The sequence below is a fragment of the Gossypium raimondii genome, chromosome 3 (genome assembly GCF_025698545.1).
Source record: "Gossypium raimondii isolate GPD5lz chromosome 3, ASM2569854v1, whole genome shotgun sequence".
Classification (NCBI taxonomy): domain Eukaryota; kingdom Viridiplantae; phylum Streptophyta; class Magnoliopsida; order Malvales; family Malvaceae; genus Gossypium; species Gossypium raimondii.
Window position 1 is genome coordinate 54,558,195 of NC_068567.1, and position 12,506 is coordinate 54,570,700.

General features: G+C 30.9%; 1 long non-coding RNA gene across 7 annotated transcripts; it reads left to right on the plus strand.

Annotated features, from left to right (window-relative positions):
• The first annotated feature begins 316 nt into the window (after nt 1-316).
• LOC105794748 (uncharacterized) lies at nt 317-5,677 on the plus strand. 7 transcript variants are annotated; one of them, XR_008194543.1, is made up of 7 exons: nt 317-1,295; nt 1,639-1,749; nt 1,901-1,987; nt 2,321-2,366; nt 2,479-3,432; nt 5,093-5,144; nt 5,405-5,677. It is a non-coding gene; the product is annotated as an uncharacterized LOC105794748 (long non-coding RNA). The 7 variants fall into 7 exon arrangements; XR_008194545.1 differs by having other exon boundaries at nt 317-699; nt 1,020-1,295; nt 2,321-3,432; XR_008194544.1 differs by having other exon boundaries at nt 318-1,295; nt 2,920-3,432.
• The last annotated feature ends 6,829 nt before the right edge of the window (nt 5,678-12,506 follow it).

Sequence of the window (12,506 nt, forward strand, 5' to 3'; positions counted from 1 at the left end):
AGATACGACCAAATTATAACAAATAAAATGAAATACAAAACTAAAATTATAATTTTATCTAATTCTTTTAAATATTACTTAAAATTTAAAAATTATTTATTTAAAATTCATATGAAAGATGCAATAATTTAATATAAAATTAAAAAAGTAGAAACTTTAGCAGCGTTTATGAAAAAACGCAACAAAAAATAAGAAATAGCAGCGTTTAAAAAAAAGTAATAGTGACGTTTTTCTTCTAAAAGCTACTAATATTTTTGCAACACAACTTGTTTTTGTGTTTATACCTTTTTTTTTATCCCAAAATTTCAAATGAAATATTCTTCCCCCCCCCCTCCCTTTTTTTTTCCCAAAATCGATTCCCCCATCCCCAGAAATCTCTTTTCTTTTTTCCCCATTTTATTTTTCCGAAACCACTTCTCCCCTACCCCGATTCCCTTTATTTTCCCCCCAATTTCCCCAAATCGGCAGCCCTCTGGATCTCCTCAAAGGGTTGTAGCAGAAGGAGGTCTCGAACTAGCAGGTCAAGTGGTACAGATTCATGGAGTCCTTACGGATACTCCACGCCACCACAATCTGCATATCCTCAACAAATTACGGAATCCCTGTCGGATCGTGTCGGGTACTGCATCCCAAATTGCTGAGTTCGGGAAACGAAGGATATATCATTCATCTCAACCTTATTGTATAAATTAACTATGAGTAGGTTTGCTAGTAGTCTTGCCGCTTCACTTTCAGTATCTTGTTCATGTACAAGTATCAATTTAGGGTTTGGAGGTGAAATTTTTAGATGACCTGATTATTTTGGTTTTCTTCTACTTAGCTATGTTTTGTGTGACTTTGGATAGCAATTTGTCTTTTAAGTAGTGCTTTTTGTGCTCTTATTCAGCTTTCATAGTAATAATTGCTCCTCCGTGTACGGTCTGTTCTGATGGTTTTGTTCTTGAGAGTACTTTCACTGCTCTGTTTTCCCTGATATCTTACCATGACCCATGATTCTATTCAATTCTCTCTTTGTCTAGAAAAAGAGAAAAAAAAGTACAATATCCCTTGGAAATTGAAGTCAACAAGGTAAAATATCCTCTATTCTATTTTTATTCTTGCTTTTCTTAAGGTGCTTTACCACAGCTTAATTTCTTTCTGCGGTTCTACTTATTTGGCATGCTTCTTATACTGTATTCACAAATATTGTTATCTGTAGGCAATACAGGGAGTACATGGAGAATTTGCTGGAGTATCTTATTTACTTCTTTCAGAGGACTGAACCACTGCAAGATCTTGACGGAATCTTTTCCAAGGTTTCATATTATTTACATCAAAAGTTAATTGAATATCTTTATCCAAAAATAGTTCTTAAACTTTAGGATGCTATGATGCTAAACTCGAACCTGTTTTGTAACACGGGGTTATTGATTTTTTAGAAAAAGAATTGACATGAGTGATGAGTCTTACGTGAGCTATAAATAAAATGGTTCTGATAAATTGAAATACATTTATGGTAATTTTGGCTTTGTTTGATCTGTTGTACTTTTAACTCTCACTTTATAGCCATTTCGTTAGCCTAAAAGGGAACCAGTTGCTGCACAGATGCTGACCATGATTCTTTAGAAGTTCTAATGCAAGGTTCACTGGTATTTGCAGCTATACTCAGGTCTTAGTTCTCGACCTGGGATGATTAATCACCTCCCTGATGGCTTTTCTTGGACACTTCTTAAATGTATTCATGAAGATCCGTTATCTTCAACATTACGGGTTTGGCTTTTACATATCTACACAACATTTTCCTCCTCTTTAGTGTCATCCAGTTCTTAGACATGTTTCATTCTACCCTGCTGATTATTTTTTATTTCCTGCTTGCAAGGCTGCTTATAATTTGTGATCCTTTTGTTGTTTAAATGATCAGGTCAGATTTTGCACGCCTTAATTTTTTTGGATTTTATTCTCTTGTCTTGGAGAAGGATGACGTGCTGATATCTGTAGCATCTATCAGGTAGTATTAATGTTCTTTAGACGTACTCAATATTTCAATAATTTCTTTAACAACTGTAAACAACTCAGTATGCTATGTTATCCCTTGTTTCTTTCCGAATATAATATGCATCAAAGCTTTTACGAGGAATACCTTTTTTTTCTAGATATATTTTTCTTGGTGTTTGAATGGTTAGCATCTATAGTATTTTGTTATGATGGTTTAAGAAATAGAATGCATTTTGGAGTCAAAAGATACAATTATAAACAAGTTTAATGGAATTCTTTACTAGCAAAAATATGGTTATCAATTATGTTGCTCTCTCTGACTCTTTATTTTTCTTGATTATTACAGTACAGTTGAAGAGCTTATGGAAGTGGGTCCAGAAAAGTTAAAGGAGGTAATTTTGGTTCGCTTTGATTATGTTCATCATTGCTAGACATTTTTTTGTTGTAGTGACTCCAACCTCTTCAGTTCAGTGCTTAGAAATGTGTGTTTTCCATTTCTTTTAGGCAAATGCATGACCAAGTTGTATTAAAGAGTGAAAAATGAAGAAACATGTTGCTATTGTATCATCTGATGTTGTCACTGTAAACATCTTATCTTGCTGGTTACTTTCAAAGTAATTAGTTATTTTGAGAATGAAAAATATTATGTGGTTCTGGCTATAAATTCTTATGCTGTGATTGTGTTCATTTATGCTATGTTTGGAAACATAAATTTGAAAATTTAGATTTGGAATTCATTTGTAACCTCAGAGTACTCTTCTGTTTTAATTGCTGTAATGTGGGTTTTAAGATCCATTGCAATTACATGTCAAGCTTTTCACTTTGCCAGAACCCCAAAGGCATTATTGTTTGAGATTTTTGAGGGAATTATTTGATATGTACTTGAAATATTTTGCTAACAGCCTAAAAGTTAAAAATGAATTATTTGCTAACATTTTGCAAAAGGCTCATACGGACCTCGACAAAATGGGTCTACTGCAGTTTCACAAGACATTAAGAGGCGTTTGGTTCAGTGTATTACCTAATACAATACAGGCCGAATACGCGCGTATTACATGACGCCTCTAATCCGGCGTTTGGTTCGCTGTAATAGGCATTACGGGCGTAAACCAATCCCGACCTAATCCCCTTTTTCGCTGCTTTTGTAATCCCTTCCCAAATCCCTGTAATACCTATTACGTCCGCCTTCCGTCCCCTGCTCTCTGTTTTACCCTCCCTCCCTACCCGACCCTCTCCTATTCTGTCCTCAAAATTTCTCCTTCCATCTCCCACCGTTTTTGTTTATTATTCTGTCCTCATCGTTTCTTCAGTCTCTGTCTCCTCCCATTTCCTCCCAACCCTATCTGCAACTCTCTACTGTTCTTCAATATTTTCACAAAATTGGAAATACCTGATAGCTGAATCCATTGAAAAAAGAGTGAAGCGTTTTTCGGGTCATCACCTCTAATCCAAGATCGGGTGAGTTTTAATTCTGACCCAAATTAATCTGCCAATTCTTTTGTTCGACAATCTTTTATCAAATATTTTTGCATGGTTATGAATCTTTAGTCTTCAGTAGTTTCTGTTGAAATTGCTATTTTATTTTATGAAATTGTTGCTGATTTCATTGGAATTATTGTATAATTGCACTTGTGGCTTTTTATTCTTCAGTAGTTTAATGCTGATTTCATGGTTATGAATCTTTTACTCTTCTGTAGTTTTAGTTAACGAAAGTTTTTCTGGGTTTAATATCCCTTGCTTTCTGATGGTGATTTCATATAAATTATGTGCGGTGTAATTTATAAATCCTGATTTATTCAAAGAGCAACATCAAAAAGTTTAAAGCATATACTTCTTTCAGTAAATCATATTTCCATTTTCGTATGACAAATTTTGCATTCATGAGTTGAGTTTCTATTTTCCTCATTGCAGCCAAAGATGGCACATTATTCCGTGCAATATTTTTATGTTTTGTTAAAGTTCCAGTAATTCAGTAATATGATTTAGAGAGAGTAGATATCTTGTTTATATTTGTCAAATTCACAAACACTCTGCAAGCAGATATGTGAAAACTGGTGAAGTCCATGAAAATCAAAGAGAAGCTTTTGTTGTATTAGTGAAAATTCTGTGTGGTTTTCTTTGTTGTTTAATTGTTTATGGTGCGTTGTTTTTTTTTTAATTTCTTGTATATCAGTTTAATATTATGGTTAATAGTTTCTGGTTGTGGTAAGGTTGTAAAAACGTTATTAATTTACTCTGTAAGTGATTATACATTTTAGTGTCAGCCTTTGTCATTTACTTGGTTTTGAACTGCTCTTTTGATTTTGTTCTTAAATTTTTGGAAGCTTACTTTGTTCGATGCTAAGCTTTGTCTTAACTATGAACCTCTAGAATCTAGATAATTGCATGCTATTGCTCATGCTATGAACTAGAAATTTTTGGTCATGTTTGATGATTGCATATCTAAAGCAAATGATGTTTCTCCTACATTCTTCAGCCAAATCATTGGCTAAATTAGCTTATCAATTGTTGTTGTCTCCTTTTGAAATTAGGTTTGATGGATAAATTATGAGCATCAAATCACTTTTGAAGTTAGTTTGAATCTTTTTGCTCGGTTGATGATACATATGCCTGCATTGTGTTGTTTGCTAATGGGGATGAATGTGGGGGAATTAGAGGCCAGTGGTTTGTTATGTATTAACTGAGTGCAACTTACTACATGTAGGATGTTAGGCACTGAATTTACTTAATATGGTTGGTTTTATGGTTGTGCCATGACTGCTTCCAGCATTCTTGAAAAACAAAAGAAAAATTATTATCTAGTCTTCTCATATTGTAATGAAAAGAGGACACTTGCTGGTTCGGCCTTTTATTAGGAAGAAAAGGGAGGTGAGAACTAATTACAAATAATGAGGGAAATGAGGAGGCAGTTCAGTGTAGGTTATTGAACTTGGAATTGGGTTTAATGGTTTGTCGCCTGGTATCATACAGAACAAAGAAAATCCAGTGAATCCTTTGAAAGCTATGCAATTGGATTTAATAGTTTCATAGTTCCCTCTTTTTGTGTTCCTGCTTATCAGTATCTGCTATAAGCCTATAACCAGTGGCTAAATGTTTTATTTTTCTTATGTTTTTGCAGTAAGAGAGAGGTTAATAAGAAAGTTCTCAAAGTTCCTGGAATAGAGCAGAAGGTAAGACTACTCTAGAAAGTTAACGGTCCATTTAAGTACTTAAAAGGTGATTGTTGCATAATTGTAAGTATTGATGATTGGTAGGCAAGGGGATTTAATAAACTATCTAGATACTGTTTTGATCGATATCATATTTAAAATATGGCTCATGGATGATGATTGGTGTATGGTTGTTCTGTGCTTTGATATACTATATTTAGCTATAGCATAAATATTTTCCCCAAAAAAAAAGGTTGATCCGAGCACTTTTCTCATTACAGGTAACATTTTTCCAACACTTCCACATCGCAGTCGTCCCAGATTTGAGCATTACAGGTTAGTATTGATGTAGCAGGTTCTGTTGTTTCCCAAATGAATATGGTTTTGTTTGTATGTTTGTAATGCTCATTAAAGCTTTTGTTTGTATGGTTATGGTTATTGTTGCATGACCATTGTTCTTTTTGAATTTATCAGCCAAGTTATATGTTTTTACTATTAGGTAACATTTTTTTTAAAGAGCATTATGCCTACAAATAATGGGCTTCAAATCACAATTATTTGTACATGTAAATACAATACTGTTAATAATAAATTTGTACATGTAAATGAGATAAAAGTTATATATTTTTTATGAAATTATATTACCATTTAAAATGTTATTATCTAGTTTTAAAACTTCAATTTCATTATTAAACTAAATCTTCATTCTTCATTTTATTTATTTTGAAATTAGAAAACCTTAACTAAACTAATCATCAATAAAAAATTTTTCAATGATCAAACTTTGAACATGCTTTAAGTAACTAATCAATATATTTATACGATATCATTTTAGGTCAATTAATTTGGGTGATTTTAATTAACTAATCAATATATTTAAATGTCCAAATTATAATGAGTTTAGTTATAATCTAACAAATACCAACCTTCAAATTTTACCTCAATTAATTTTACCTCAATTATACATAATATATTAAAATTTAATATAAGTTTTGAAGAAATTAAATGCTCATGGATTATAATTAACCTTTTATGCATGCAATACATGTTATTTAAAACAAATGTTAATTGATTCAAACATTATTTTTCCCTATAATGGAAATAATGTTATCTTAATTATAAAAATGGATAAATGGACTGAAATTTATTATTGTCTAATTCTATCTTAAATTTTAAGTCAATTACATTATACATAAAATATTCCTCATTCATAATATGATTTCCTATAATACATAAATTATAATTGTGAAAGTGTAAGGAAGTTTTAAAATTAACGTATATATAATATGATAAATAAAATTATACAAATTTTACTTAAAAGTCAAATTTGGTCATTAAATTAATAAATTCTATAGAATTCGAAATTTTAATAATAATAATTTTTGATGAAAAATGCTAAACATGTATTTTAAACTTGATACTAGAAAGATAAGTAACAATTCTTGTAAAAATAAGTCCTCTTCAAAGTTATATATATTTTACAAAATGAAATTACCATTTAAAATGTTATAAAAGTTATAAAACTTCAATTTCATTATTAAACCAAATCCTCATTCTTCATTTTACTTATTTTGAAATAAGAAAACCTTAATTAAACTAATCATCGGTAATTAAATATACTCTTTCATTATTATTTGGGTGATTGATAAAGAAATGAAATTAAAGTTGCAACGATATCATTTAGTAGATAATTTTTTGCTTCGTGTGTTCTAAATTTGTCTTGTTTATTTTATTTGATAATGTGTAATTGCAACTTCAATTCTTTGATAGTGTGTTCTAATTTTAAAATGTTGCGAGAATGGCTCGTCGCCTTTAATTGCACAAAGTGTGAGGCGTAAAAGAATTAGTATTCTTTGTGACAATATGGTTGGAAATCAGAGAATCGCGATTTGGTTCTTATTTAGAATGGGTGCCACCTTAGCCTACATAGACCAAGGATTAGGTCCTATACCGTAGATTTTTATGCAAAAGGGATTATGTGAATAGGCTTGTATATGCTAGTGACGAGACCATATTGAACAAGTTAGGATGAATAGAAATGCCTTTTTAAATTATGTGAGATGTTAGAATCGATAGGGATTGAAGTCGACAAGGTTCATGCTTGTTGACGAGCAAGTAGCAATGTTTTTACATATCATCTCCCATCACTGAAAAATCGAGTTATCAAGCATCACTTTAGAAGGTCCGGAAAGCTGTTAGCGAGCATTTCATAGTGTTTTAAATCTTGTCATACGCTTGCAAGATGTGTTATTTAAAACCGGAGCCAATTACGTACCGATTCTTCCGACACAAGGTGGAAATGGTTTAAGGTATAGGACTAAGTTTTATATATAGCTTCAACAACATTTACTTGATTTAGATTTAAATTAGTATTCTAACTCAAGGTTTTATATCATGTGATATAGAATTGCTTAGGTGCTCTTGATGGAACCCACATCAAGATTAGGGTTCCAACAGTTAATAAACCTAGATATCGGACGCGAAAAGGTGACATAGCAACAAATATGCTAGGTGTTTGTACACGAGATGCAATTTGTTTATGTTCTTCTGGTTGGGAAGGTTCGATTCTTGATGGACGGGTTCTTGAGATGCCATTAGTAGAAGACATGGATTAAAAGTTCCTCATGGTAAAGTGTATAGTTAGAGGACTTTGATTTATTCATTAAGATCACACTTTGTGTCTTGAATTAATCATTTTTAATATGAAACTTATTTTATAGGTTGTTATTATCTAGTTGATCTTGGATACACAAATTGTGAGGATTTCTTGCACCATTTAGAGGACAACGATATCATTTGAACGAGTGGCGTCGGGGTTATCGACCAAGTTCTCCGCAAGAGTTTTTAATATGAAACATGCCTCAGCACGTAATGTCATTGAAAGATGCTTTGGCTTATTAAAACTTAGATGGGGAATACTTAAGAGTCCATCGTTCTATCCTGTAAGGGTGCACAATAGAATTATTATTGCATGTTGTTTGCTCCATAATTTTATTCGAACCCATATGAGTAGTGATCCCATTGAAGCGGAGGTGGGAGAAGGATTACCTACAATTAATGTGGTGGATGACGATGAACCGAATATCACAAATATTCATCCATCGGATGCTTGGGCTACTTGGAGGATGGAACTAGCCAACCAAATGTTCGATGAATGGCAAGCATCTAGAAATTAGTTTGTGAAACTTTTGTGAAACTTTTGTATTGATTTTTGTATTGTACTAAACTACGAAATTATAATATAATTTCTTCTAATTCACATGTGTTATAATTTTAAATTTTTGTGCTATGGAACTTTTGATTCATGATATTCAACTTAATTACTTAGATTTTATAAAATGTTGACCTTTTGAATCATGATATTAAAATAGTAATTAATATAATTTGTTTTTTTTGTTCTTAAGATCATTATGTCGGTGTTCGAATCAAATGCTCAAGCTTCTCGAGGAAGCAAAAGAAAATGGGTTCGAGGAAGATGCGAGATTAGTTTCAAAGATGGTGGACCCGCACAATGTTGGAACATTTAATGTCGATACGGGTTCAAAGCGGTTATTTGAACGAGTTGGAAAGAATGCTACAAACGGTTTTACCAAATGCAATGTTGAAGGCGAAACCTAATATTGAATCAAGGATTAGGTTACTTAAAAGGGAGTGGTCAATCGTCTACGACATGCTTAATGGCCAAAACAATAGCGGTTTTGGTTGGGACGAGCATAGGTAGCTCGTTGTTGCTGAAGATGCGGTTTGGGAGTCCTATTTAAAGGTAAGATTATTTCAAGTCTTTATTATATTATTTTTACCAAACTTACGACTAATATGATTTCCTCATTTTTTTAGTCACAAAGAAGCCGCCCAATTCAGATTTCGTACTTTCCCTTACTATGACCAGCTTACTACCATATACGCAAGAGATCGAGCAACCGGAGAGATGCTCAAACAATTCTTGATGTTCTTGAAGAAATACATCTTGATGATGAACGTACTACGATATGAATGAAGAGAAACACATTCTATGATCTGCTGTCGACGTCTCTTTAGATGACATGGATGTTTCGCACGGATCCGCGAGGAGATCGAGACCAAGGGGTTCCTCATCTTCAAACAAGAGAAAGAAGAAATCGATGCTCGTGATAATGTGTTTTCTTCATTTAATGAGGTCGCCACTTTGTTCGGGAGAAAATCCAGCCGTTGGCGATCAAATCGATGGGAGTTTTGCCTCCAGGTGGTAGTTCAAAGAAGTCGAACAACATATGGAAGAGAGAGCTTCAAATTTATATTCACCTTATGGTCAATTGAAGGTTTAACCGACGATCGGTATGATGCATTGAGTAAAATTCCGACCATCCAACTCAAATGATCGTTTTCTTTAGTTTACCTTCATTTGCTTGATTGGAATGGGTTAGGAGATTTCTTTCTTACCATTAAATATCAATGTTCAAACTTTTGATGTTGTAAAACTATATAACATATGGATTTTAATGTACAATTTCATTTTCATCTAACCTTTTCTTAATATAAGTTAATTATGTTTATGCATAATATAATTCTCAAGTTATATATTGATTTTAGTAAATTCATATAAGAACATTTTATTATTAAGAATTTTATGAAATTATATATCACTATATAATTATATTTAATATTAATTATTTTAAATTGTATAAATTCATATAAGAAAATTTTTATTATCAAGAATTTTATGAAATTATATATTATTATTAAATTATATGTAATAATTATTATTTTAAATTATACAAATTCATAAACTATAATCATATTAGTTATAATAATTTTAAATTTTATTAAATCATATATTTAATTAAATCATATTTAATATTAATTATTTGAAATTTTCTTTTATAGTATCATATATTATGATTTGAGTAAATTCATAGAAGAATTTTATTTATTAAGAATTTTATTAAATTATATATTTTAATTATAATATATTTAATAATAATTATGTTAATTTATATTTTACAAGATCATATATTATGATTTGAGTAAATTCATATAAGAATATTAATTTTAAGAATTTTATTAAATTATATATTTTAATTATAATATATTTAATAATAATTATGTTTAAATATGATTAAATTATTTATTATTGATATTAATCTTATTAAAATTTAAATAACAATAACAATAATAATTTACCAAAACAAATTTATGCTAATTATTAAGAATTTTATTAAATTATATATTTTAATTAAAATATATTTAATAATAATTATGTTTAAATATGATTAAATTATTTATTATTGATAATAATAATCTTATTAAAATTTAAATAACAATAACAATAATCATTTACCAAAACAAATTTCTGCTAAGGGTATTCTAGTCATTTTAGTTTTTTCATTATGCTATTACACCTCTATTACACTCAACCAAACACAGGATTACTATTACGCCTCTATTCCATTACATTCAACCAAACAGTTGATTTGCTATTACACAGCTTTTCCATTACACCTCTATTCCATTACACCTCTAATCCAATACAGCGAACCAAACGTGCTGTAACAGTCTGAAACATATTGCATTGATGGAGGCCAAGATGAAAAAACTCTGATTTACTGAGTAAGGTTAGTTGGTTGCTTACTTTGCCCTTAACTGTCTTTGATAAAAATGTGAAACATGAGCGAAAGCCTTTGCAAAAGTATGTCGCTGCTGTTTGTAGTCCAGATATGGTAACTATAGTGGATGGTTTTAACTACTATTTCTGTGATCTTTTACAGACAATTGAACAAACAAAAGAAAATGTGGTAAAGAAGCAAGCATTGACGTATGAGGAAATGGAACAAGAATGTAAGGAGGTAAGTTAATCTCTTGGCATAGTAATTCAAGTGTATCTAATACTAGAACAAAATCCATTGCTTATATTGTGATGGTATGATTATAGTTCACTAACCCTGGCCCTAAGCACCTTGTATGGATGGCTGTAGGTAGAGTTTTGAATGCTGGGGCCTGTTTGGACCAATCAACCAGGTGTCAACCTTATTTCAGGTCTGCAGGTCTCACTCTCGGGCTTAATTGGGCAGTTTATTTCTGCATTTTTACTTAAATCTTACTTAAATCTAAAGGACACAATTTAAATGGAAGAAATTAGGAATTTTAGTTTTTTACATAATTCTTATGAACATATATCAGGCCAAACAAATAGAGGGGATGAAATATCTTTGATCAAATTAACTGATCAAATGATGGCATATTAGTTCTATCCCCTAAATTTGCTTGGCACTTTTACATTTTAAATTATCTGTAACACCTTACTGTTTTCTTCTTCCTATGGATACCATTACAGCTTGCAGTGGAATGTTTCTTTTAGGTATTTCTGCCTCCAATTCGCCGTACAATTTATGATTGTTTTTTGGTTTCTCCTCTCCACAAACTGTCTAATGTATTTGGCAGAATGAGATGATGTTATTTATGCCTATACATGCATTTCTCTCTGTCGAATTGATTGCAATGAGAATCAATAGTCTGATCAATTTAATTATTATGGCGTTCTTCTTCTTTTTTCTGTGCCTTAGTTCTCTTTTATGCTATATAAGACATTTCTATATAACGTTAAACAACGGTAGTGCAGCATGTTTCTGTTATGCTTTTTGCAAATTAATACTGTTGTTCCTTGTTAAAAAATTGAATAGTTTAGACAATCATTAGAAAGAATGCCTATTTGTGACACATGGAAGAGCTATGATTGAGATTGTTTGTTAGTATGGTTCAACCTGCTACTAAAGTTGCACATAATTGTTTGTTATATATTTTTTTTGAGCCTTAATGGCTATATATATTTTTTATTTTTAACATCTCTGTTGTTTACCAAGTTTGTTGGTTTATCTGATCATTTGGTTTTGCATCCTTTAGATATTGAAGGTGTAGTAGAGGATTCAATCTCTTCAAGCTGGAAAAGCCAAGGCTTAGCACTTCTTCAAGTAGATTGTTATTTAATGTTGTATTCCATGGTCGTTTATCTTAGTCGGAACTTGAATTTGGTGTTATTGAAACAGGGTTTTGTAGCTACCTTGTGTACTAGCTTCTTTAGCCATGATTGTTAATTATTACGTGTTTTGTAGCTTCTTTTATATTTGGCCGAGTTACTATAGATCAGATGAGTTGTGAGGTAGATTGCTCATTTATTTAAACATAATATTTTAACATAATATTTTAATTCTAAATTTAAATTCATTAATTTTTATATTTAGCTTTAAAGTTAAAATTTTTATAGAAAATTTAATTTAATTAATATTTTTTATCCTTAAAAGTATATAGTTTAAAGTTTAAATTTCAAAAATAAAACATAATATAATATTTATCATAGAAATAAATATTATTTAATTAAAATATTTTAATGAAAGTTATGTTTTTAGTGGC